Below are 25,466 nucleotides of genomic sequence, written 5' to 3'. Positions count from 1 at the left end.
ATTCATAAATTAACTCTGAGACCTTCTTGAATCTCTGTATATTTCTAGTTCTAATGCCTAGCACAATGTTCTGCCCCCTACAGGCATTCAGTGGGTGTTAATGAAATTGAATTGAAATTTAATTCAAAGCCTTTGGGGAAACTACGTTTTTCACTTTCTAGTAGCTGTTTGCTTTACACCAAGGAGCCTTTTCCCTACGTGTACTAAATTTAACTTTAGAACTTTATGTTTAAAAGGATCAAAGCAATTCAATGAACAGCTTGAAAAGGATGAAAACAGTCTCCAGTGACAATCATACACTTTGGGACCTGGCCAATAATTCTCCCAAAATGGGAAATTCTAATGAATAATCATTTATGTCCTTAGCATAGTGTAGTCATCAAAATAGCATCACTTTTAAAAATATGTACTAAAGGATGTGTCATTGATTCACAGAAAGTTTCTCAAGGGTATATTCAAGAAGCCCTGTGCTACAAAGTGCATTATAAAAATCAGTAAGTATTCAAATTATTTGCAGCCCTTTTGTTGAGTAACAGTTTCCTCCCAGACTGAAACATCCCATTCTGCAGAAGAACTCATTAAGAAAGCAAATAACTCAAAATAACTTTGGGAGGTTCCTGAAACTTACCAGATTTATTAGGTTCCTCCTTCCCCAGGAGTACATAAATAACAGAGATGATTTATTGTCACTTTATAAGACAAAATAAGTTACAAAGACTCTCAGAGAAGCCCAGCTTCCTAGAAGAAATAGGAACCAGGAAAACAGCCTGAAAGCAGCAGAGACTAGCTAAACAGCTAAAAGAAACACCTGCAGCTCAGTTGCCTGAAAGAGGCACAGACCTACTAAGCCACATGGCAAGGCACTCTCCAGGCTAGTGCCCTTCCTGAAGGCTGTATAGGTGATTCTGCATCTACAGCTTTTGTGAATGGTTACCCATGCTGGGGAGGGCTCTGGTGATGCAGCAGTCTTTGAGTCATTTCTGGTCTTGTAAGAAACCTCACACACACACGTTTTCTTAAGTAACTGCAATAAAGCTCACAGGCTCACCAAGTTAGACTTTGGTGGTATCCATAATTTGCTTTATCATCAGTTCTTTATCTGGGGCAATTACATAGGTATGTGCCTGTGTGTGTGTGTGTGTGTGTGTGTGTGTGTGTGTGTGTGTGTGTTCCCAAGAAAAGTCTATTACACACCTTTACAAATGGTACAGAGACTTATTAGTCATCTGATTTTGCCCACGTTTTTAATTTTTCATTTTGATGAACAGCTATATCATTTCCATCCCATCTATCATCTTCCTCAGAATGCTGAAGATAAAGTGGAACTGGAAAGAGAAGCTTGAATGATTCGTAGGAATGTTGAGGAAGACAAGTTCTTCCCCAGGATTTCCTATTTTCCTTTAATGGAGCCTCAGGGATCTTCTTCACTACTTCAATCTGGAAGAGAGGCAAAGGAAAATATTCTTAATTGGAGGGACAGAAATTTTTTGACCCTAATAACATGTAGATACGGAGATGTATACTTCTTATATGTAGATATAAGAAATTACTTACAGAGGCTTTCTGAACTCATATCTATATTAAAGCTTAAAATAAAAATATAATAGACTTAGCACTCTTACATTCACATACTCAGAAGACAACAACAAAGCCATAAAAATTTATACTTAATTCTTGCATGGTATGACTTACAAAAGGAATAGAAAAATATTCCAACTACTTCTATAGAAGTACTCATGGATATAACAGAAAAAAAAAAACAGAAAATGTACACAGGAAGAAAGAAAGGAAGGAAGGAAGGAAGGAAGGAAGGAAGGAAGGAAGGAAGGAAGGAAGGGAGGGAGGGAGGGAGGGAGGGAGGGAGAGAGAGAGAGAGAGAGAGAGAGAGAGAGAGAGAGAGAGAAAGAGGAGGGAGAGAGAGAGAGAGGAGAGAGAGAGAGAGAAAGAAAGAAAGAAAGAAAGAAAGAAAGAAAGAAAGAAAGAAAGAAAGAAAGAAAGAAAGAAAGAAAGAAAGAAAGAAAGAAAGAAGAGGGAGAGAGAGAGAGAGAGGAAGGAAGGAAGGAAGGAAGGAAGGAAGGAAGGAAGGAAGGAAGGAAGGAAGGAAGGAAGGAAGGAAGGAAGGAAGGAAAGACACACAGTGAAATGGCTCCAAACTCTTAGCAGCCTCTCTTCTCCTAAGTATGACAAAAGCAAGCCTCCCAAAAAAATCTGGTTTCCAAACTATTAGTGACTACCTTGTATTTTTAAAATATTTGAATGAAAATTAATTACATACTTAATTAGTTACATAATATGTTATATGTAAACTTGATTAGTTAAATCTGTATTAAATATCTCTGGGGTCCTTTTCTGTGCTGGCTACTTCTCTCAGAAGGTCTTTGGTGATGTATGTTTTCTGGGCTTGTACTTTGTGTTTTATCCTTCCATAGTAATTTAGAGCTTACTCTGGGTTTATAATGGGAGTGATGGTATATTACTTCTGAGACTCAATTTTAAAATGAACTTTATAAACCCTGTTATGTGAGGTAATGTTTCTCCCAGAAGTCATAGTTTATCAAACAAAGAGTCTAGTGCCAGTTATAAGACACCTCTCTTTCAAGTTGTTGTCACTGTGTCCCCAAATCAATATAGGCTATTACAATTGTTCTTAGTTGCCCACAAAACGTGACTGTAAGACCCTACTGCTGAAGACAACACAGACTTTGGCAACAGTAGATGGAGAAATCAAACTGGTACTAACGTGAGAGAGACTTTCTTACTAGCTGCTCTTCACAGTACTAGAAGGTGATATGCAAATTGCTGAGGGAGAAAACTCATCAGCAGTCTTATTAACCCTGCAAGCTACAATAATGACTGGCTTTGCATGACAGAGCCACTGTTGTAATATGGCATTAATGAAATGGAGTTAGCCAAAAGTCTTCACTTTGGATTCGAGGAGGCATGAATGATAGAAAGAACTTCATAATTTGTTTTTAAACTTTACCAAGAATCTGTTGATAGATATGCTCTGTGCCTTAGGGGAAAATCTAGTACTCTTATTTTGCTAAATGAATATGGCCTCAAACTGCCTTCTAAAGACTTATCTCTATACCCATGGATTAGTGAAGCTTTCACCCCTCATCCAAACATATATATAGATATAATTTTATTTATACATATACTCAATACCTTCCCAATGAGAGAGTCCCCTTCTGGCTGCCTTTGGACTAAGATGTAGATATCTTGACTCCTCCAGCACCATGTCTGCCTATATGTTGCCATGCTTCCCATTATGATGGTAATGATCTAAACCTCTGAAACTGTAATCCAGCCCCAATTAAATATTTGCCTTTTGTATAAGAGTTGTTGTGGTTATAATGTCTCTTCACAGTACTGGAAACCCAAATTAAGACAGATGTTGGTACCAGGAGAAGGGTATTGCTGTGATAGGCCAGAGAGTGCTTTTGTTTGGAGGAATGTGGATTTGGGGGCTTTGGATGAGGAAAACAGATGTCTAAGTGGAGCTTAATGACACATGATAGTAGAAACATGAAAGACATTCATGCTGAAGATGATTAAACTGTGGGGGTGTGTCTCAAGAGTTTTCAAAGGAGAATTTTAATATGTTACTTAGAGATAGTTCTTGTGATAATTTGGAAAAGAAATCAGGTTGCTTTTGCCCTTGTTTGAAGAATCTGCCTGTGGCTAAAGTGAAGAAATTTAGGTTAATTTCATTGGCAAAGCAAATCTCAAAACAGTCTAGCATAGACTCTGTTCTGTGGTTCACTCTTATAAACTAAAATCTTATGGTCTTATGTTCTGATCAAGCATAGTAAGCTGAGAAAGGAAAAATACAAAATGTATGGTTCAAGAGTTGAAGGAGCACCAGGAAATAGAATGGAGCTAAATCCTGTGTTCAAGGAGATAAACCAATTAAAGATATTAAATAGAATTAAGGAATTGGTCATCTCAGGTCAAGATTCCACAATGATGCTAAGCTTACATCTTGTGAAAAGGATGTTCCCCAAGGAACATTGCCAAGTATTCTAAATTTACTATCTGTGTATGATTATACAAGAAAAGTGGCATCATGTTAACATTATTATGACCTAGTTATTGTTTTCGTTTGGGCATAAGGAAATATGATTGTGTATCAAGTTGACAAGGGTTGGATTATGATGGCTGTTCTTGGTTGTCAACTTGACTATATATGGAATGAACTACAGTTCAGAAATAGAGGGCTGCCAAGAGCAAGCCTTGGCTAGGTTTAGGTTCCTGAGAGAAAGGGTGTTTGAGAGTGTTGAAACACTTAAACACAGAGTTAAATGGTGGGTCCAAGCTGGCAGCTTGTGCTTAACGTGGCTCTCTAGAGAGCTCTCTAGATTGGTCATGGCTCTGTAGTCTTCTGGGGACAGCTTTTCAGATTGCTTCTCTCTCTCTCTCTCTCTCTCTCTCTCTCTCTCTCTCTCTCTCTCTGTGTGTGTGTGTGTGTGTGTGCTCTGATCTGCTCTAGACAGCTTTTTTTTTAATTTTTTTTATTATGTATTTTCCTCAATTACATTTCCAATGCTATCCCAAAAGTACCCCATACCCTCCCCCTCACTTCCCTACCCACCCATTCCCATTTTTTTGGCCCTGGTGTGTTCCCCTGTACTGGGGCATATAAAGTTTGCATGTCCATTGGGCCTCTCTTTCCAGTGATGGCCAACTAGGCCATCTTTTGATACATATGCAGCTAGAGTCAAGAGCTCCGGGGTACTGGTTAGTTCTTGCTAATCTAAAATACTCTCTGGTTCAGACAGCTTGCTTTCTACATGAAGCAGCTTTCTCTGGTTCAGACAGCTCTCTTTGCTAGTAAAAGTTTTAAAAGCTCTCTGGATAACTCGTGGGTTTTCTGACCAAAGTCAGAAAGGCTTCTATAAAAAAAAAAAAAAAAAAACTCAGATCTTCTAAAATTCTAAAAGTAATTCTTGAGCTTTCTAATCAAAATTAGAAACCAAGAAAAAAATTCTAAAAAAGCTATGTTTGTTCTTCATACAGCCTTCTCTGTCTGGATAGCTGCTAGAGAACATTCTAAAAGAGCTGTGTCAGCTCTCCAAGTCATTCTTGGGAGGTCAGAAATCCTGTTATAAAAAACAATTCTAAAAGAGTTATATAAATTTCTAAACAAGCTGTGGTTTGCTCTACATGGATTTTCCAACAAAAATCAGAAATCCTGGTAGAAAAAATAAATTCTTGTGAATTTTTCTAAAAGATTTGTGTTTGCTCTCCAGAGATCTCCAGACTGTTCAGCTCTCACTTGAGGAAAAAATTATAAAGAGGTTTTTATTTTTTTTCTTTCTGATGGCTCATCTTATGTAGACCAAATGCAAAGTTTTTTTATTTATATATCAACTTCGTTATTTATTCCAGATTCCCTCTTGAGGATCCCAGGAATCAGCAGCATTCCATGATTCCATGACATTAGCCACTTGATATTTAGGAAGAGACAGCAAACACAAACACAGACAATAAGATAGCTGGGTGTGACACCACCCCATAGTTACCATTCTGACCATGCCTAGATCTAAATTCACTCTGTCTTAAGCTGATCTTGAACTCAGGAATCTGACTACAATTTTATCTGCTTGTCTTAGTTTCTTTCTGACAAACTGGCTCATATTGTAGCTGCCTCTGTTCCTTTAGATCTGTGAAGCTCTTTATACAATTCATATTGCATCCTTATACTTTTTCATAGTTGGGAAATTATATATTTTTGAAACTCATGCTTTTAGAGTTCTTTTCCACAGCCATAAGAGCTGTCCTGAATGTCCTAGCATTTACCATTTTGTTGAGATATTAGCCACACCTTCACCACCTGGACTTGTGCTGTCTCTGATTACCATGGAGTGATTAATGTTAACAGGGAAGTTATTCCTCATAAGAGAAACATGAAAATATGTACATTATTACACAAACAAGCCTTATGCCCACAGCAACCATCAACAATCATGGAGGCTCACACCTTGCTGCCTCTGTTCCAGGGGCAGGAAACCATGTCCTTTACATACCCATGCAGAACTCAGCAGGGGTCATACCCATGATCCTGATCTTGAGACAGGATGACAACTTGCCTTTGATCCATATCTTGAGGCATAGTGGCCATACTAATAAAGTTCTATAATAAAAAGAAATTAAAACCTTAGGTACAAGTGTGAAAGCACATACCTTTAATCCCAGAAGAAGCCTTTAACCTCAGCACTTAGAAGACAGAAGCATGAACTTCTCTGAGTTCATAACCATCCTGGTCTACTGAACAAGTTCCAGGATAGCCAAGCTTAGGCAGTGAAGGAAATCATGGAAAATAGACAGCTGGTAAAGATATACTTGAACAAGCAGACAGTGTTCCAGCCCCAGCAAGCAGCAGAACTTGGCAGTTTGGCCACATGGTTCTGGATTTAGAATCATGGATAGAATCTCCCTCTGTTACTTAGTAAAGCTCTTAAGGTTAGGTTGTGGCAAGGTATCCCTGTATGGAGACACAGAGGCTAAGTTGTGAAAGAGGTTATGGAAACTTACTACGTAACTAAGGAAAGCTGCTGAGGCTAGGTATGTGCCAGGGGAGTGGAGGCCAAGAGAGGCCATTGCATGAAGCTGTGAAGGTGAAGCCTAAATTGCCAAGGAGACTCCAAGGTGTTAGAGATGCCAGAGCCTGTGGAATACCTGCTAAGAAAAGTGGCTAACAGGGAATAGAACCAGCCCAAAAGAAAGAAGTGTGCTGCAGTCAACAAAGCTGAAAAGAGTTAGAGATCTGAATAGCATTATGTCAGATATGCCTGACGCAGTGTCTGGAGTTTGCCCAGATGGTTTTCAGTCTTGCTTTGGCCCAGTATTTCCTCTCTGTGCTTCTTTGAAAACACTGTGGCATGGTAATGTGTATCCTATGCCATTGTGTATTGAAAGTATGTGATTTTACAGAGGATTGCAGTTAAGAGATAGCCTGAGTTTCAGAAGATACTTTGAACTCTGGACTTTTAAGCTATTTGGAACTTTTATAGATAAAGTGGATTTTTAGAATTGAACTAATTTCATTTTGCATTATGATATATTTATGGAGTTCATGGAGTAGAATGTGGTAGTTTGAATGTATTCACCACCCTCCTCCTGAATAGGCCCATAGGAAGTGACACTATTAGGAGGTGTAACCTTGTTGGAAAAAGTGTGTCATTGTGGAGGCAGGCTTTGGGGTTTTATATATATGATCAAGCCATGACCAGTGGGATAGCCTCTTTCTGGCTGCCTTTGGATCATGATGTAAAATTCTCAGCTCCTCCAGCTACATGTCTCGTCTGCTACATGCTGCCATGCTTCTGGCCATAATGATAATTAACAAAACCTCTGAAATTGTAAGCTATCCCCAACTAAATATTTGCCTTTATAAGAGTTGTCTTGGTCATGATGCCTCTTCACAGCAATGGAAAACCAAATGAAGACAGTAACTAAACCTAGCCTCAAATGAGACACCTATGTTACCCCTCCCCACATTGCCACCCAAGGCTCAGGGATCATCATAGAAGAGGCAGAAACTGACTTTAAAAGAATAAGGATGTCTGAATATTAGTATCTTTTGAATACAACATGGCTATTGCACATATGAACTCACAGGATCTGTGGCTATCTATATAAAGACCTATACAGGATCAAGGGCCTCTCCTCCCATTGATGACCGACTAGGCCATACTCTGCTACATATGCACCTAAAGCCATGAGTTCCACCATGTGTTTTCTTTGGTTGGTGGTTTAGTCCCAGGGAGCTCTGGTTAGTTCCTATTGTTGTTCCTCCTATGGGGCTGCATGTCCCAGAATGGGGGAATGCCAGGGACAGGAAGCAGGAATGGGTGGGTTGGTGACAGGGCGGGGGGGGGGGGCAAAGCTATAGGAGGTTTTTGGAGGGGAAACTAGAAAAGTTATTTATTTACATTTGAAATGTAAATAAAGAAAATATCAAATAGAAAATAAAATAAAATAAAATAAAATAAAATAAAAGACCTATACAAAATCAAACCAGTGAGCATTCCAGCAGAGATGAAGAAAAGGATCACCAGACACCTGTGGAGGAAAAAGCAATCCAACAATTTGTTCTTTCAGAGACTTGGTCTCTAAAATTAGAATCAGTGGATTATAAATAATAAAAATGAGTATGAGGTTTGAAAGAAAGTAATGGGTATGAGAGGGTGTCTAGGAAAATGAGAGCAGGGATGAATATAATAAAAAATGTATCACATCAATGTGTGAAATTCTCAAATAAAATCAGTTTAAAGAAGAAGAAGAAGAATTTGGCAATTATAGCATAGAACTTCTGGGAGTGGTCAACCCATAACTGGTTCAACTTGTAACCCATACAATGAGAAGGATCCCATGCCTTACACTGCCTAAAGGGCTAGAAACCAGAGGCAGAATATTCTAGAGACACAAGATAGAACCCAAAATGACTGGCAAAGAAAAAAGGGAAAGGATTTTTAATGATATTCTGCTATATACATAGATTGGAGCCTAGCCCAATTGTCATCAGAGTGGTGTCATTGAGCCACTGGTTGGAACAGATTCAGAAACCTATAGCAAAAGAGTAGGAAGAGCCAGAGGAACCCCTCAAAGGAAGGGAGGAAGGATTGTAGGACACAAAATTGCTGAGGACATCACAAGAACATGGCCTGCAGAATCAACAAAACAGGGCTCATAGAGGCTCACAGAAACTGAAATGACAAACACAGACCTTGTATGCATCTGTATTAGGTCCTCTATGTATACTTATGGTTGTATAGGTTGGTGTTATTATGGAACTCCCAACAATGAGAGTAGGGGCTGTCTCTGACTTGCTTGCCTGTGCCTGGGACAATTTGGCTCCTATTGAGTTGCCACATCTAGCAGTGACAGGAGGGTTTAAATCCAGTCTTATTGCATCTTTTTTTTTTTTTTTGAAAGGAGAACTTGCTTTTATTAAAGAAAAAGTAGTTTCTGAGATTTGAGGACATCCCAGGTGAATACAGAATCTCTTGAGACTGCAAGTCATTGACTGTGAACCCATAGAGTGTTCACATGCTTTTTTTTTAAATTTTTAATATTTTTATTACATATTTTCCTCAATTACATTTCCAATGCTATCCCAAAAGTCCCCCATAGCACCCCACACTTCCCTACCCACCCATTCCCATTCTTTTGGCCCTGGCATTCCCCTATATTGGGGCATATAAAGTTTGCAAGTCCAATGGGCCTCTCTTTCCATTGATGGCCGACTAGGCCATCTTTCAATACATAGGCAGCTAGAGACAAGAGCTCCGGGGTTCTGGTTAGTACATCATGTTGTTCCAACAATAGGGTTGCAGATCCCTTTAGCTCCTTGGTTACTTTCTCTAGCTTCTCCATTGGGAGCCCTGTGATACATCCAATAGCTGACTGTGAACATCCACTCCTGTGTTTGCTAGGCCCCGGCATCGTCTCACAAGAGACAGCTATATTTGGGTCCTTTCAGCAAAATCTTGCTAGTGTATGCAATGGTGTCAGCGTTTAGAAGCTGCTTATGGGATGGATCCCTGGATACCGCAGTCTCTAAATGGTCCATCCTTTCATCACAGCTACGAACTTTGTCTCTGTAACTCCTTCCCTGGGTGTTTTGTTCCCAATTCTAAGAAGGGGCACAGTGTCCACACTTTGGTCTTTATTCTTCTTGAGTTTCATGCGTTTAGCAAATTGTATCTTATATCTTGGGTATCCTAAGTTTTGGGCTAATATCCACTTATCAGTGAATACATATTGTGTGAGTTCTTTTGTGATTGTGTTACTTCACTCAAGATGATGCCCTCCAGGTCCATCCATTTGGCTAGGAATTTCATAAATTCATTCTTTTTAATAGCTGAGTAGTACTCCATTGTGTAAATGTACCATAATTTCTGTATCCATTCCTCTGTTGAGGGACATCTGGGTTCTTTCCAGCTTCTGGCTATTATAAATAGGGCTGCTATGAACATAGTGGAGCATGTGTTCTTTTTACCGGTTGGGACATCTTCTGGATATATGCCCAGGAGAGGTATTGCTGGATCCTCAGGTAGTACTATGTCCAATTTTCTGAGGAACCGCCAGACTGATTTCCAGAGTGGTTGTACAAGCTTGCAATCCCACCAACAATGGAGGAGTGTTCCTCTTTCTCCACATCCTCGCCAGCATCTGCTGTCACCTGAAATTTTGATCTTAGCCATTCTGACTGGTGTGAGGTGGAATCTCAGGGTTGTTTTGATTTGCATTTCCCTGATGATTAAGGATGTTGAACATTTTTTCAGGTGCTTCTCTGCCATTCGGTATTCTTCAGGTGAGAATTCTTTGTTCAGTTCTGAGCCCCATTTTTTAATGGGGTTATTTGACTTTCTGGAGTCCACCTTCTTGAGTTCTTTATATATATTGGATATTAGTCCCTTATCTGATTTAGGATAGGTGAAGATCCTTTCCCAATCTGTTGGTGGTCTTTTTGTCTTATTGATGGTGTCTTTAGCCTTGCAGAAGCTTTGTAGTTTCATGAGGTCCCACTTGTCAATTCTCGATCTTACAGCACAAGCCATTACTGTTCTATTCAGGAATTTTTCCCCTGTGCCCATATCTTCAAGGCTTTTCCCCACTTTCTCCTCTATAAGTTTCAGTGTCTCTGGTTTTATGTGCAGTTCCTTGATCCACTTAGACTTGACCTTAGTACAAGGAGATAGGAATGGATTGATTCACATTCTTCTACATGTTAACAACCAGTTGTGCCAGCACCATTTGTTGAAAATGCTGTCTTTCTTCCACTGGATGTTTTTAGCTCCCTTGTCGAAGATCAAGTGACCATAGGTGTGTGGGTTCATATCTGGGTCTTCAATTCTATTCCATTGGTCTATTTGTCTGTCACTATACCAGTACCATGCAGTTTTTATCACAATTGCTCTGTAGTAAAGCTTTAGGTCCGGCATGGTGATTCCACCAGAGGTTCTTTTATCCTTGAGAAGAGTTTTTGCTATCCTAGGTTTTTTGTTATTCCAGATGAATTTGCAGATTGCACTTTCTAATTCGTTGAAGAATTGATTTGGAATTTTGATGGGGATTGCATTGAATCTGTAGATTGCTTTTGGCAAGATAGCCATTTTTACAATGTTGATCCTGCCAATCCATGAGCATGGGAGATCTTTCCATCTTCTGAGTTCTTCTAGAATTTCTTTCTTCAGAGACTTGAAGTTTTTATTATACAGATCTTTCACTTCCTTAGTTAGAGTCACGCCAAGATATTTTATATTATTTGTGACTATTGAGAAGGGTGTTGTTTCCCTAATTTCTTTCTCAGCCTGTTTATTCTATGTGTAGAGAAAGGCCATTGATTTGTTTGAGTTAATTTTATATCCAGCTACTTCACCGAAGCTGTTTATCAGGCTTAGGAGTTCTCTGGTGGAATTTTTAGGGTCACTTATATATACTATCATATCATCTGCAAAAAGTGATATTTTGACTTCATCTTTTCCAATTTGTATCCCTTTGATCTCCTTTTGTTGTCGAATTGCTCTGGCTAGGACTTCAAGTACAATGTTGAATAGGTATGGAGAAAGGGGACAGCCTTGTCTAGTCCCTGATTTTAGAGGGATTGCTTCAAGCTTCTCACCATTTACTTTGATGTTGGCTACTGGTTTGCTGTAGATTGCTTTTATCATGTTTAGGTATGGGCCTTGAATTCCTGATCTTTCCAAGACTTTTATCATGAATGGGTGTTGGATCTTGTCAAATGCTTTTTCAGCATCTAACAAGATGACCATGTGGTTTTTGTCTTTGAGTTTGTTTATATACTGGATTACGTTGATGGATTTCTATATATTGAACCATCCCTGCATCCCTGAGATGAAACCTACTTGGTCAGGATGGATGATTGTTTTGATGTGTTCTTGGATTCAGTTAGCAAGAACTTTATTGAGGATTTTTGCATCAATATTCATAAGGGATATTGGTCTGAAGTTTTCTATCTTTGTTGGGTCTTTTTGTGGTTTAGGTATCAGAGTAATTGTGGCTTCATAGAATGAGTTGGGTAGAGTACCTTCTGTTTCTATTTTGTGGAATAGTTTGTGAAGAACTGGGATTAGATCTTATTTGAAAGTCTGATAGAACTCTGCACTAAACCCATCTGGTCCTGGGCTTTTTATAGTTGGGAGACTATTAATGACTGCTTCTATTTCTTTGGGGGATATAGGGCTGTTTAGATCATTAACCTGATCTTGATTCAACTTTGGTACCTGGTATCTGTCTAGGAACTTCTCCATTTCATCCAGGTTCTCCAGTTTTGTTGAGTATAGCCTTTGGTAGAAGGATCTGATGGTGTTTTGGATGTCTTCAGGATCTGTTGTTATGTCTCCTTTTTCGTTTCTGATTTTGTTAATTAGGATGCTTTCCCTGTGCCCTCTAGTGAGTCTGGCTAAGGGTTTATCTATCTTCTTGATTTTCTCAAAGAACCAGCTCCTTGATTGGTTGATTCTTTGAATAGTTCTTCTTGTTTCCACTTGGTTGATTTCGCCCCTGAGTTTGATTATTTCCTGCCGTCTACTCCTCTTGGGTGAATTTGCTTCCTTTTGTTCTAGTGCTTTTTGGTATGTTGTCAAGCTGCTAATGTGTGCTCTCTCTAGTTTCCTTTTGGAGGCACTCAGAGCTATGAGTTTCCCTCTTAGAAATGGTTTCATTGCGTCCCATAAGTTTGGGTATGTTGTGGCTTCATTTTCATTGAACTCTAAAAAGTCCTTAATTTCTTTCTTTATTCCTACCTTGACCAAGGTATCATTGAGAAGAGTGTTGTTCAGTTTCCACGTGAAGGTTGGCTTTCTATTATTTATTTTGTTATTGAAGATCAGCCTTAGTCCATGGAGATCTGATAGGATGCATGGGACAATTTCAATATTTTTGTATCTGTTGAGGCCTGTTTTGTGACCAATTATGTGGTCAATTTTGGAGAAGGTACCATGAGGTGCTGAGAAGAAGGTATATCCTTTTGTTTTAGGATAGAATGTGCTGTAGATATCTGCCAGATCCATTTGATTCATAACTTCTGTTAGTTTCACTGTGTCCCTGTTTAGTTTCTGTTTCCACGATCTGTCCATTGGTGAAAGTGGTGTGTTGAAGTCTCCCACTATTATTGTATGAGGTGCAATGTGTGCTTTGAGATTTACTAAAGTTTCTTTAATGAATGTGGCTGCCTTTTTATTTGGAGCATAGATATTCAGGATTGATAGTTCCTCTTGGAGGATTTTACCTTTGATGAGTATGAAGTGTCCCTCCCTGTCTTTTTTAATGACTTTGGGTTGGAAGTCAATCTTATCAGATATTAGAATGGCTACTCCAGCTTGTTTCTTCATACCATTTTCTTGGAAAATTGTTTTCCAGCCTTTCATTCTGAGGTAGTGTCTATCTTTTTCTCTGAGATGAGTTTCCTGTAAGCAGCAAAATGTTGGGCCTTGTTTGTGTAGACAGTTTGTTAGTCTATGTCTTTTTATTGGGGAGTTGAGTCCATTGATATTAAGAGATATTAAGGAAAAGTTATTGTTGTTTCCTGTTATTTTTGTTGTTAAAGTTGGCATTCTGTTCTTGTGGCTGTCTTCTTTTAGGTTTGTTGAGGGATTACCTTCTTGTTGTTTCTAGGGCGTGGTTCCTGTCCTTGTATTGGTTTTTTTCTGTTATTATCCTTTGAAGGGCTGGATTCGTGGAGAGATAATGTGTGAATTTGGTTTTGTCGTGGAATACTTTGGTTTCTCCATCTATGTTAATTGAGAGTTTTGCTGGGTATAGTAGCCTGGGCTGGAATTTGTGTTCTTTTAGTGTCTGTATAACATCCGTCCAGGATCTTCTGGCTTTCATAGTCTCTGGTGAAAAATCTGGTGTAATTCTGATAGGCTTGCCTTTATATGATACTTGGCCTTTTTCTCTTACTGCTTTTAGTGTTCTATCTTTATTTAGAGCATTTGTTGTTCTGATTATTATGTGTCGGGAGGTATTTCTTTTCTGGTCCAGTCTATTTGGAGTTCTGTAGGCTTCTTGTATGTTCATGGGGATCTCTTTCTTTAGATTTGGGAAGTTTTCTTCTATAGTTTTGTTGAAGATGTTTGCTGGTCCTTTGAGTTGAAAATCTTCATTCTCATCCACTCCTATTATCCGTAGGTTTGGTCTTCTCATTGTGTCCTGTATTTCTTGGATGTTTTGAGTTAGGATCTTTTTGCATTTTACATTTTCCTTGATTGTTGTGCTGATGTTCTCTATGGAATCTTCTGCACCTGAGATTCTCTCTTCCATCTCTTGTATTCTGTTGCTGATGCTGATGGGCGTATCTATGGTTCCAGATTTCTTTCCTAGGGTTTCTATCTCCAGTGTTGCCTCATTTTGGGTTTTCTTTATTGTGTCTACTTCCCTTTTTAGGTCTAGTATGGTTTTGTTCATTTCCATCATCTGTTTGGGTGTGTTTTCCTGTTTTTCATTAAGGACTTCTACCTGTTTGATTGTGTTATCCTGTTTTTCTTTAAGGATTTGTAACTCTTTAGCAGTGTTCTCCTGCAATTCTTTAAGGGATTTTTGTGCTTCCTCTTTAATGTCTTCTACCTGTTTAGCAGTGTTCTCCTGTATTTCTTTAAGTGTGTTATTAAAGTCCTTCTTGAAGTCCTCTACCATCATCAGGAGATATGCTTTTAGATCCGTTTCTAGCTTTTCCGGTGTGTTGGGGTGCCCTGGACTGGGCGAAGTGGGAGTGCTGGGTTCTGGTGATGGTGAGTGGTCTTGGTTTCTGTTAGTAAGATTATTACGTTTACCTTTTGCCATCTGGTAATCTCTGGGGTTAGTTGTTGTCATTGTCACTGTTTAAATATTGGAGCAGAAGCTGTGTTCCACTCACCAGCAGTCTCAAAATCTTGTAGCAGGGGTCGTGGGTAGCTGGCGGGTGTCAGCCGACCCTGAGCTCTAGCTACCCTGGTGCTGGTCCGGCCGGAGGAGGCCGGTTTCTCTTCTTATTGTATCTTATTAGGCTATATTCAGTAAATACCCCTAAGAAGCCTACTCTTTTTTAGGGAGAACAGGAGAGGTACAGAAGTGATTTTGATCTTGGGGTCAAGGAAGGTGGTGGAGGGACTGGGAGGAGAGGAAGAAGGAGAACCTACATTCAAGGTGTAACGTATGAGAGAAAAAGAAGTTAAAAATGAAAGAAAGAAAGAAAGAAAGAAAGAAAGAAAGAAAGAAAGAAAGAAAGAAAGAAAGGAAGGAAGGAAGGAAGGAAGGAAGGAAGGAAGGAAGGAAGGAAGGAAGAAAGGAAGGAAGGAAGGAAGGAAGGGAGAAAAAAGAACTTATGTTCCAGTATGTGTTCTTGAATTGTGCTATAGGAAAGGACAAATGCCATGCTATGCAACATCAGGCAGAATCCTAGAATGTCTTATGGAGAAGAAGGGAGTCTCTAAGACAACAGCAGCTACGCTATAGTAGGTTGACCAACTCAGTTCAGCATTCAGGTAACTGATAATAGTCCCAAGCAGCAAGGTGTTGAGTTAGAGGACCAAGGATAAGAAATAGAGAAGACAAGGAATATATCCATATCTTGATCTGGTAGTAGTTTCAGTTAGGGTCACTCCTACAGGCTCCCTAGGACTTCCTCTATCCCAAGTCTCCAGTTGCTCCCAGAAATTGCCTCCATAGATTGCTATTCTCACTCCCAGTCCTCTCCCAACACCCCCTGTTCCCACACCAGATCCTCACCCCCTTTCCTCCTCAACCTCTCTCCTATCATTTCTCTCTCCATCCATCCACCTCTGCTATTTTGTTTCCCCTTCTGAATTCGATTCACAAATCTTCCCTTGGGCCTCAGTGGGAGAGGATGCACTTAGTACAACTGCAGCTGAATATACCAGGGTAGGAGGGCGACTTTCCCTTCTCCTCGGAGAAGGGGTGGATAATGGAAGAAGGGATTTATAAGTGTAGGACTGGAAGGAGAGGAAGAATGATAGGAGGAGGCATGATGGGGCTATGTCTTAGTCAGGGTTTCTATTCCTGCACAAACATGACCAAGAAGCACGTTGGGGAGGAAAGGGTTTATTCGGCTTACACTTCCACGCTGCTGTTCATCACCAAAGGAAGTCAGGACTGGAACTCAAGCAGGTCAGGGAGCAGGAGCTGATGCAGAGACCATGGAGGGATGTTCTTTACTAGCTTGCCTCCTCTGGCTTGCTCAGCCTGCTCTCTTATAGAACCCAAGACTACCAGCCCAGGTATGGTCCCACCCACAAGGGGCCTTTCCCCCTTGATCACTAATTGAGAAAATGCCTTACAGTTGGATCTCATGGAGGCATTTCCTCAACTGAAGCTCCTTTCTCTGTGATAACTCCAGCTGTGTCAAGTTGACACAAAAATAGCCAGCACAGGCTATAAAGTGAGTAAATAAATGAATAATAAAAAAGAAAGATAAAAAAACAATAGCTGGGACCAGGAGGTCTTGCATAAACTGATGACTTATACCAAGCAAATTTATTAAGAAGAACTACATCATATATACAGTTTGCAGAGGGACAAATGGCAAGATCAGCAGAGAACTAAGTTAGATAATGTTTACACTTTTTCAATTTGGCAGAGTACAGGTTTTTAAAAGTCTGTCCTTGATTCTTCTGGATTTCTTTGGTCTCTGCTGTTAATCTCCCTATTTAATTCTAATGTTGTTAATTTAGATCTTCTCTGTTCAGCTTTTAATTAACTTAGAAAAAAGTTTGTCGATCTTACTAATTGGCTTAAAGAATCAAATCTTGACTCATGGGTTTTTTTTTTAATATATTTTCTTATTGTTCCTATTTTACTGATTTCAGTCCTGGGCTTATTTATTTTGATTTATTCATTTGCAGTGTGATACTTTTCTTTTTGTTCTAAAGCTTTGAGGTGTGCTTTGAAGTTACTAGTATGAGACACTCCCCCCCTCCTTTTTTAAATTTGCCACTTAGTGCTTAGAACAACGTTCTTTATGTCCCATGACTTTAGGTGTGTTGTGTATTCATTTCTTTTGTAATTTCTGTCTTGACCAATTTTACATTCAGTAGAACTTTATTCAGTTTCTATGAACTTGTAAGCTTTCTGTTATTGGTGATATCTAGTCTTGGTCCATGGTGATTAGATAAGATGCAGGACATTATTTAATTTTCTTCTTTTTACTGAAACTTGCTTTATACCTGAGTATGTAGTCAGTTTTGGAGAAAGTTTAGTCAGGTACTGAGAGGAAGGTATATTATTTTGTTTTTAAGAAAAATATTCTGTAAATATATGTTAGTTATATCAGTTAGCTCTAGTATTTCAAGTTTTTGTCTGGATGGCCTATTTATTGTCAAGAGTGGGGTATTTAAGCATTCTGCTATTAATGTATGAGGGTCAATATCTGATTTAACTTATAGTAGTGTTTCCTTTATGAAAAGAAAGAACACTTATGTATATTATCTTATCATCTACAAATAAAGATAATTTGACATCTTTTCCAATGTATTCCTCTGGCAGTTGTCTTATTGTTCTATCTAAGACGTCAAACAATATATTGTCTAGGCTGGCAAACAATAAACAACTGAATATCTCAGCCATTAATGACACACAGAAAAAATGAATAGCTTGGTTTTCAAAAAAAATCTTAATTCTAAAAAAAAAAAAAAAAAAAAGAAAGAAAAATAAACAAAGAAAAAAAAGTGTCCTTGTATTATAAGCATGGAAGTTAAGGCTTGAAATGTCCTCCTGGTGGAATTTTCCTTTGATGAGTATCTGGTATCCTTCCATATCTCAGCTGATTACTTTTGGTTTGAAATCTGTTTAGTGAGATATTAAAGTGGTTTTGCAAGCTGGCTACTTAAGTCCATTTTCTAGGAATCCCTTTTCCATTTCATTACCCTGAAGGTATGTCTATTCCTGATATTATGATGCCATGTTATATTTCTTGGATTCAGCAGAAGCATGGATCCTGTTTTTGCTCCCATTCTGATGGTCTGGGTCTTTTTATCAGAGAACTGATATCAATGATGTTGAGAGACAGCAATGGGGAGTATTTGTTGATTCCTAATAATTTACTTTTGTGGTGTGTGTGTGTGCCTGTTTCATATATATATATATATATATACATATATATATATATATATGAAGACTATTTCTTATAATTTCATGGTGTGCTTTTTTTTGTTGTTTTTTTTTGTTTGTTTGTTTTTTGAAACAGGATTTCTCTGTGTAGCCCTGACTGTCCTGGAACTCACTTTCTAGACCAGGCTGGCTTTGAACTCAGAAATTCGCCGGCCTCTGCCTCCCGAGTGCTGGGATTAAAGGCATGTGCCACCACGCCTGGCCATGGTGTGCTTAATATCTTTAGGTTGGAGTTTTCTTTCTAGTGCCTGCTGTAGGGCTGGATTCTTAGATAGATATTACCTAAATTTGGCTTTTTCATAGAACATCTTATTTTCTCCACCTATTTTAATTGAAAGTTCTGCTTGGTACAGTAATCTGCTCTGGCATCTGTGGTCCAGGCCCATATGGCTTTTAATGCCTGAAATTTTCAGTTGTTTATTCTATCCGTACCTAGTGAATATATTATTTGTCTTGGAAAGTCTTAGAAAGAGCAATAAGATAACTAGCAGAGATCAAGGGAATACAAATTGGAAAAGAAGTCAACGTATCTCTATTTGCAGATGATAAGATAATATTCACATATGACCCTAAATGTCCACTGGGAAATTCCTATACCTGATAAATACTTATAATAAACCATCTAGATACAAAATCAATTCACAAAAATTAGGAACCCTCCTATATAAAAATGACATACCTAGAATCAGAAAAATAACACTTTCCACAATAGCCTTGATAATAGAAAATATCTTCGGGAGGTAACTCTAAGCAAGCAAGCAAAAGTTATTTATCATAAAACTTTAAGATAACAAAGAAAGAATTAAAGAAGATATCATAAGTTGGAGAGATCTTATGTGCTCACAGGTCAGTAGAACTAATGTAGTAAAAAATGGTCATTCCACAAAAGCAATCAAAGACTCAGTGAAATCCCCATCAAAATACCAGCACAATTCTTCACAGATCCTGAAAGGAGAATCTTCAGCATCATACGAAAAGACAAAAGTCCCAGTGTAGTTAAAACAGTCTCAAATCATAGAAAAAAAAACTACAGATGGTATCATCAGCTATAATTTCAAGTTGTGCTGCAGTGATATAGTAGATAAAATCATCACAATGTTGCCAAAAAAAAAAAAAAAAAAAAAAAACAGATGTGAGGTTAATACAATCAAATTGAAGAGACACACTTACAAACTCTTGGTTTTTGAAAAATAAGCCCAAAATACACATTGGAATCAGGACAGCATTTTCAATAGATTCTGTTGGTCAAACTGCATGAGTACATTTAAAATTCAAAATAATGCCATACTTAAAGTCCTGCTCAAAACTATCAAAAGCATAAACATAAAACCTGATACACTGAAATCAATAGAAGAGAAACTGTGAATAACTTTGAACTCATAGGCACATGAAAAGCCTTTGTGAACAGAAAACTGTTAGCACAGATACTAAAATCAATAATTAATAAGTGGAACTTCAAGAAGCTGAGAAGAGCCCCTTCAGTTTGCATGTGCTTGGGGCAGATCAGCCTGTCTCCCCCGCCCCCCTTCTCTCTCAACACCACACAGTCTGCATGGCTCCCAGGATATCTGCTGCAGCCAAGGCAAGAGGTAGGACAGCAACCCAAACAACCACAGCAGCTGGGAAACCTCCAGGTGCCCAGTAGACACAAGACTCCTCCTTTGCATGAAAGCCATATCCCTTCCAATCTGCACCTGCATGGGGGCAAATCAATCTATCCCCCAACTCTCAACACTTCACAGTCTCCAGGGTTCCCAGGAGATCTGCTACAGCCAGGACAACAGTCTGCAAATCCTCCAGAACAAAATTATAGGAGAAATCTTCTAACCTAAAGAAAGAGATGCCCATAAACATACAAGAAGCCTACAGAATGCCAAATAGATTGGACAAGAAGAGAAATTCCTTCTATCACATAATAATGAAAACACTAAATGCACAGAACAAAGAAAGAATATTTAGAGCTGTAAGGGGGAAAGTCCAAGTAACATAGGAAGGCAGACCAATCTGAATTACACCAGACTTCTCACTAGAGACTCTGAAAGCTAGATGAACCTGGACAGATGTCATGCATATATCCCAAAAAGCTCCAACATATAACAAGGACATATGCTCCTCTATGTTTATAAACATAGCCTTACTTATAATAGTCAGAAGCTGGGAACAATCCAGATGTCCCTAATCAGAAGAATGAATGCAGAAAATGTGGAATGTGGTACATTTACGGAATGGAATACTACTCACCTATTAAAAATGACTTCACAAATTTTCAGGCATAATAAATGGAACTAGAAAATATCATGCTGAGTGAGGTAACCCAGACCCAAAAGGTATATACTCACTGATAAGTAGATATTAGCCCCAAAGCTCAGAATACTCACAATACAACTCATGGACCATATGAAGAAGCTTAAGAAGGAAAGCCAGTGTAGATGCTTCAATCCCACTTATATGTGGGAACAAAATAATCACTGGAGGCAGAGGAAGGAAAAGTCCTAGGTGAGAGGGGAAATGGGGGGGGGGGGAAGAGGGGCAGGTTCATGTTGTGCATAGCCCTGGGACTAATTATATTTGATGGTAATTCCATTCTCCTGTGAGTGGTTGTGAACAAGAACTGAGTCAGCACTCAAGTGATTTCCTGTAAACCTGTTCCAACCTTAATTTGTAAAATAAAGGAGAGCTGTTGATTGGGCAGATAAAAGGGAAGGTGGAGCAGAAGGTGGAGAGAGAAGAAGGAGAAAATAGAAGAGGGAGAGGATGCAGAGGAGGAGGAAGAAGAAAAGCAGAGTAGAAGCACATGGCCTGGAGAAACCGAAAGTTCTAGGGGGTCTCATAGATGGGGAAAATGGTAGTGTAGTGGTAGAGCTGTCCAATCTAGGCACACAGCATGTATTCATATTAACTGAGTCGTGTTTTCATTGCTGGGGCATATTTAGGTTGGAGAGATTTACTGAAACAGGTTCAGATATGGGAAGATACAGGAGAAAAGTCCAAAGGTCCAGGAAAATTAACAGAAATGTGTACCAGTGGTGGGTGGGGAATGGGAGGAACCACTAGTAAGTCCAAGATGCCAGGGATGCCAAAGGCTCTCAGGACCCAGTGGGGATGATATTAGCCAAAATACCCAACAGAGGGGAGATAGAACCTGAAGAGATCACCCCCAGTAGATAGCCATGGACCCCAATTGACAGAAGGGCCACTCACCCATCTCAAAAATTTTAACCCAGAATTTCTCTTGTCTAAAGGAAATACAGGGACAAAACAATGTAGCAGAGACTGAAAAAGAGGCAATCCAGAAATATTCCCACCTTGGGATCCATCCCATCCAGAGACAACCAAACCTCAACACTATTGCTGATACCCAGAACTGCTTGCAGATAGGAGACCAGTAGGGCTGTCCTCTGAGAGACTCTGCCAGCACATGACTAAGACAGATGCAGATACAGCCAACCATTGGACTGAGCCTAGAGACCCCAGTGGAAGAGATAGGGAAGAACTGTAGAAGCTAAAGAGGATTGCAACTCCATAGGAAGAACAACAATATCAACTAACCAGACCCCTCAGTGCTCCCAGTAACTCCACCAACCCAAGAATATACAAGGATAGGTTCATGGCACTTGATGCATATGTAACAGAGGACTGCCATAGCTAGCATCAATGGGAGGGGAGGAGCTTGGTCCTGTGCAGGCATGTTACCCCAGCAAAGGGGGGAATGCAAAAGGGGTGAGTTAGGAGTAGGTGGGTGGATAGGCAAGGACTCTCTTAGAGACAAAGGGGAGTGAAATGGGATGGGGGGTTGCATAGGGGAGATTGGGAAGGAGGAAAACATTTGAAATGTTATAAATAAAATAATAAAAAATAAATAGAGAAAGAAAAAGAAGCGGGGAGGCTTTTGCTCAGCAAAGGACACCATCAATTAGACAAAGCAACAGCCTAAAGAATAGGAAAGATTTTTACCAGCTGCGTATCTGAAAATATCTAAAATATATAAATAACTCACACAACTAGATATAAGGAAGAACAACCCAGTTAAACAATGGGGTTTCAGATAGAAGCAGAATTATCAGTAGAGGAAACTCAAATGTCTGAGAAAATTATTTTTTTTAAGGTTTCATTCCTATGTGTTCAGGATGTACAATACCTAGTAGCTGCTTGAGAAATGTTGAATAAGTCAGCTGCTCCAGGCCACAAACTGTCCCATGTTTGTGCTTTGCACATGCATGCATATATACATGTATATAGATCTGCGTGTACAGACATGCATGCCTATACTTTTAAATAGATAGTAAAACATCATCAATGAAAGATCACAGCCTTAAAAAGTTATATCTCCCAGCTCTGGGATATGCTGATCTTTTTCCTTAATTCAAAGCCTATGAAAAGTGAACCTGCATAAAGAAGCAGGTGTCCTATTTCGTCTCTGTCTGTTATTTTCTCTATCCCTTCCTCTTCCCTCACTCGGCCATTTACGGATCAATTTCCAAAGGCAATCTCTTCCTAAAATCCCCTAGTTTTCTACAAATTCCTACTTCTTCTGACTTTCCAAAGCCTCAATTTTAAACCTTTCCTTCCTGATAGCATCCCCATCTAGTTGATAAAAAGAAGTAACTGCCTTTATCTCCAATACAGTATGGAGTTGACTTTTATGCATTAGTCATTCAACCTTGAATTGAATTTTGACAGGCTCTGCAGTGTATTAAATTGCTTCTGTAAGGATGAGAAGTGTATATTTCTTATTAAATGTGTTACAGAACTCAATAATGCCTGTCATTTTCCACTGCAGAGATGAACTTGAATTAAGGTGGAATTAATTCAGCTAACTTAAGCAGACATCTAATAACAACTTTCTTTCAGTTAAGGTATAAGGCAAATAATCAAATTCCCATGTAAAGCTCTGTAGTGCTTCCAATGATCTCTGATTCCAAATGATAGCTAAAAATATGTCAAAAGAGAGACTTCGACTAATCTCCCCTACAGCCTAGGGAAATGCTCAGATGAATGATATATTAAAAAGAAATGAAGTATATTTTAAGCCTATGCTATTGCAGAAAAACAAGCCAGTCCTTAAGATATCTCTATGTTGTCCACAAAGTAACCAGCTGAAGCACTTGTGTGGCACCGATTATGTCCCATCTTTGTCCTGGAAAATTGACATTCTTTATCTAACTTGACCCTTGTTAAAAATAGACTAGATGTTGCCTCCATTTTTTAAAAAAATAAAGAAGCTTAAGTATTTGAAGTTAATACATGGCATACCTGATGTTTGAAACCAGGGCTATCTGCAGAAGGCTTTTATTATGCTGTTTCCTTGGAAATGTTCCCCTTGGTGGTATGTCTGAGAGACAGAAGATGTTTTATAAGATTTGGGGAAGGTAAGCAACTAAAAATTCCATTAGAAAGGAGCCTCAGCTTAAAATCAAAATGCGGTTTGCTAAATGACTTTGGAAACATCCTTAGTTCAGTTTCACATCTGTAAAACTGAGAAAATAATATCTTACTATATACCACAAAGGGTTATAAAATAAAAGTACGAGAGTGTCTGTGTGATGGATTTGCTAGGATAAACCTCCAGCCTTGCAAGAGTGGTACTACCAGTTACAAGACCACATTCTCCTAGGAATACAATATTAATCCTGAGAAGTCTTTTCTAAAGTGACCAGTCACCCCTTGGTCTACATGCTTATACATGAAAACACTTAGTTTGCAAAACCACTTTTCAAAAAATAGTATATGCCTCTCCACCTGGTACAGAAAGAATAATAGTCTTTACTTGGATCAGCTATGAGTAAGTATCATAACTTTATACACATCCTTTTTACTATAAGTATTTTATATAAGTTTTATAGCCCCAGATCTGTAAACAGTGAATATTACTTTTCTTTACATCAGTCACTACAATGCTTTACAGTACACTTCATTATACCTTTTTAATGTCTTTCCTTTTATTGATTACACTTTTCTTCCTTTATGTGCTTAGTCATGGTAATTTTTCTCTGGGATTCTATGTATTTTCTACTCTTACATTGCTACTTAAACTTGCCTAACTCTCAGGGTATTTCCTTTTTACAGCATTTCATGTGTGGATTTTCACCAAGTTTTAACTACTGAAATGTGTATTGTGACTCACAATACAAAGCTGAAACCACATACACTCAGGATTTAGCTTCCATCACATCTGAGGTATTCTTAACCTGATTAAATACATTCTTCCACTGAAGAGTCAGGTAAATTATTTCGCTAAGGCTGAATCCTGCCTTTAAAAAGGCCTTGCTTTCCTTTATTTCAATTGTCCTACTCCCTCAAAGCACCTACAGCATTCCCAATTCTGCAGATCCTCAGTACCATTCACCTATTGTAAGCCATGTCATCAACCTTGAGGAATCAGTATGTGGTCCCTTGGTCTATTCCTACTACTGCACACAAGGCCCTGATCTGTCTCATATTTGGTCTCTGATAACCCCAAATATGTCAGTCAAGGAGACACATTGCCTAGCCAAATATATAGAGTGAATGCAACCTATGAGAAAGAAGAGAAATAAAGAAATGAAGAGCAAAATAACCATCATTCTTCAAACAGCATCAACACACCAATGAATGTTCACTTAGAGGACCAACCTCCATAAGTGTTCACAGGCATTCTTTGCTCGGTCATTTAAAGACATTTCTCTCCCTGATGTCCCATCAATATTCCTGCCGTCTAATCCAACTAGTCAATGCACCTGTGTTAAATCCTGATAGGAAATGAGAGAGGCCTTGAAAATCATTCTAACTTTGGGAGGGGCTACGATTTCATTTTGATTAAGAGTGGACAAGCATCCTATGCTTTTATTTTTCTTCCAGATTGATCCACTGAATTGCTAGGATTGGGTGTTCAATGCAGTCATTTTAAGCCTTTGCCAATTGTTCAGACCTCCAATGTCTTTTTGTGAAGCCATAACACAACTGTTTAACTGGTAAGCTCTTTTCCATAGATAGTAAACTCTATTTCGATATTCTCATGCTTCTACAAGATAATTTTTGTTCAGTGATTTAACCCCTGTAAATTCTTTCTTGAAATTTATATCCTTCCAAACAGAAATCTGTCTCCTCTACAAGGGCTCCATAGCTATGTATTCCAAAATCAGATCATGACAACTGCAGCCATACAGGACCTTCCTCTGTCCACATTCGTTTGCTCTCTCCCTCAGACTCTACTGCCAGCTACTTTATTTTGTTCATTCATCAGTCGGTTTTGTTTGATGTAGATTTATTCTTACTAACACTTAGTGGCTCAGGCATTTCTCTTCTCCACGTTCATGTAAATCTCTGAGTACATTTCATTCCCATTACTAAGC

General features: G+C 38.8%; 1 long non-coding RNA gene across 1 annotated transcript in view; it reads right to left on the bottom strand.

Annotated features, from left to right (window-relative positions):
* Positions 1 to 948: 948 nt before the first annotated feature.
* The window catches only part of LOC147001225 (uncharacterized), a 38,563-nt gene continuing 14,045 nt past the window's right edge, over positions 949 to 25,466 (bottom strand). Inside the window, exons 2-3 of the long non-coding RNA XR_015045118.1 lie at positions 6,030 to 6,136; positions 949 to 1,437 (exon numbers count right to left, since the gene is read on the bottom strand). This is a non-coding gene — a long non-coding RNA (uncharacterized LOC147001225). The remainder of the gene's footprint in view (positions 1,438 to 6,029; positions 6,137 to 25,466) is intronic.

Source organism: Mus caroli, unplaced genomic scaffold (genome assembly GCF_978045245.1).
Source record: "Mus caroli unplaced genomic scaffold, Mus_caroli_1 scaffold_14, whole genome shotgun sequence".
NCBI lineage: Eukaryota > Metazoa > Chordata > Mammalia > Rodentia > Muridae > Mus > Mus caroli.
Note: the sequence above shows the minus strand (reverse complement) of the source record. Positions and strands in the feature narration are given on the sequence as shown.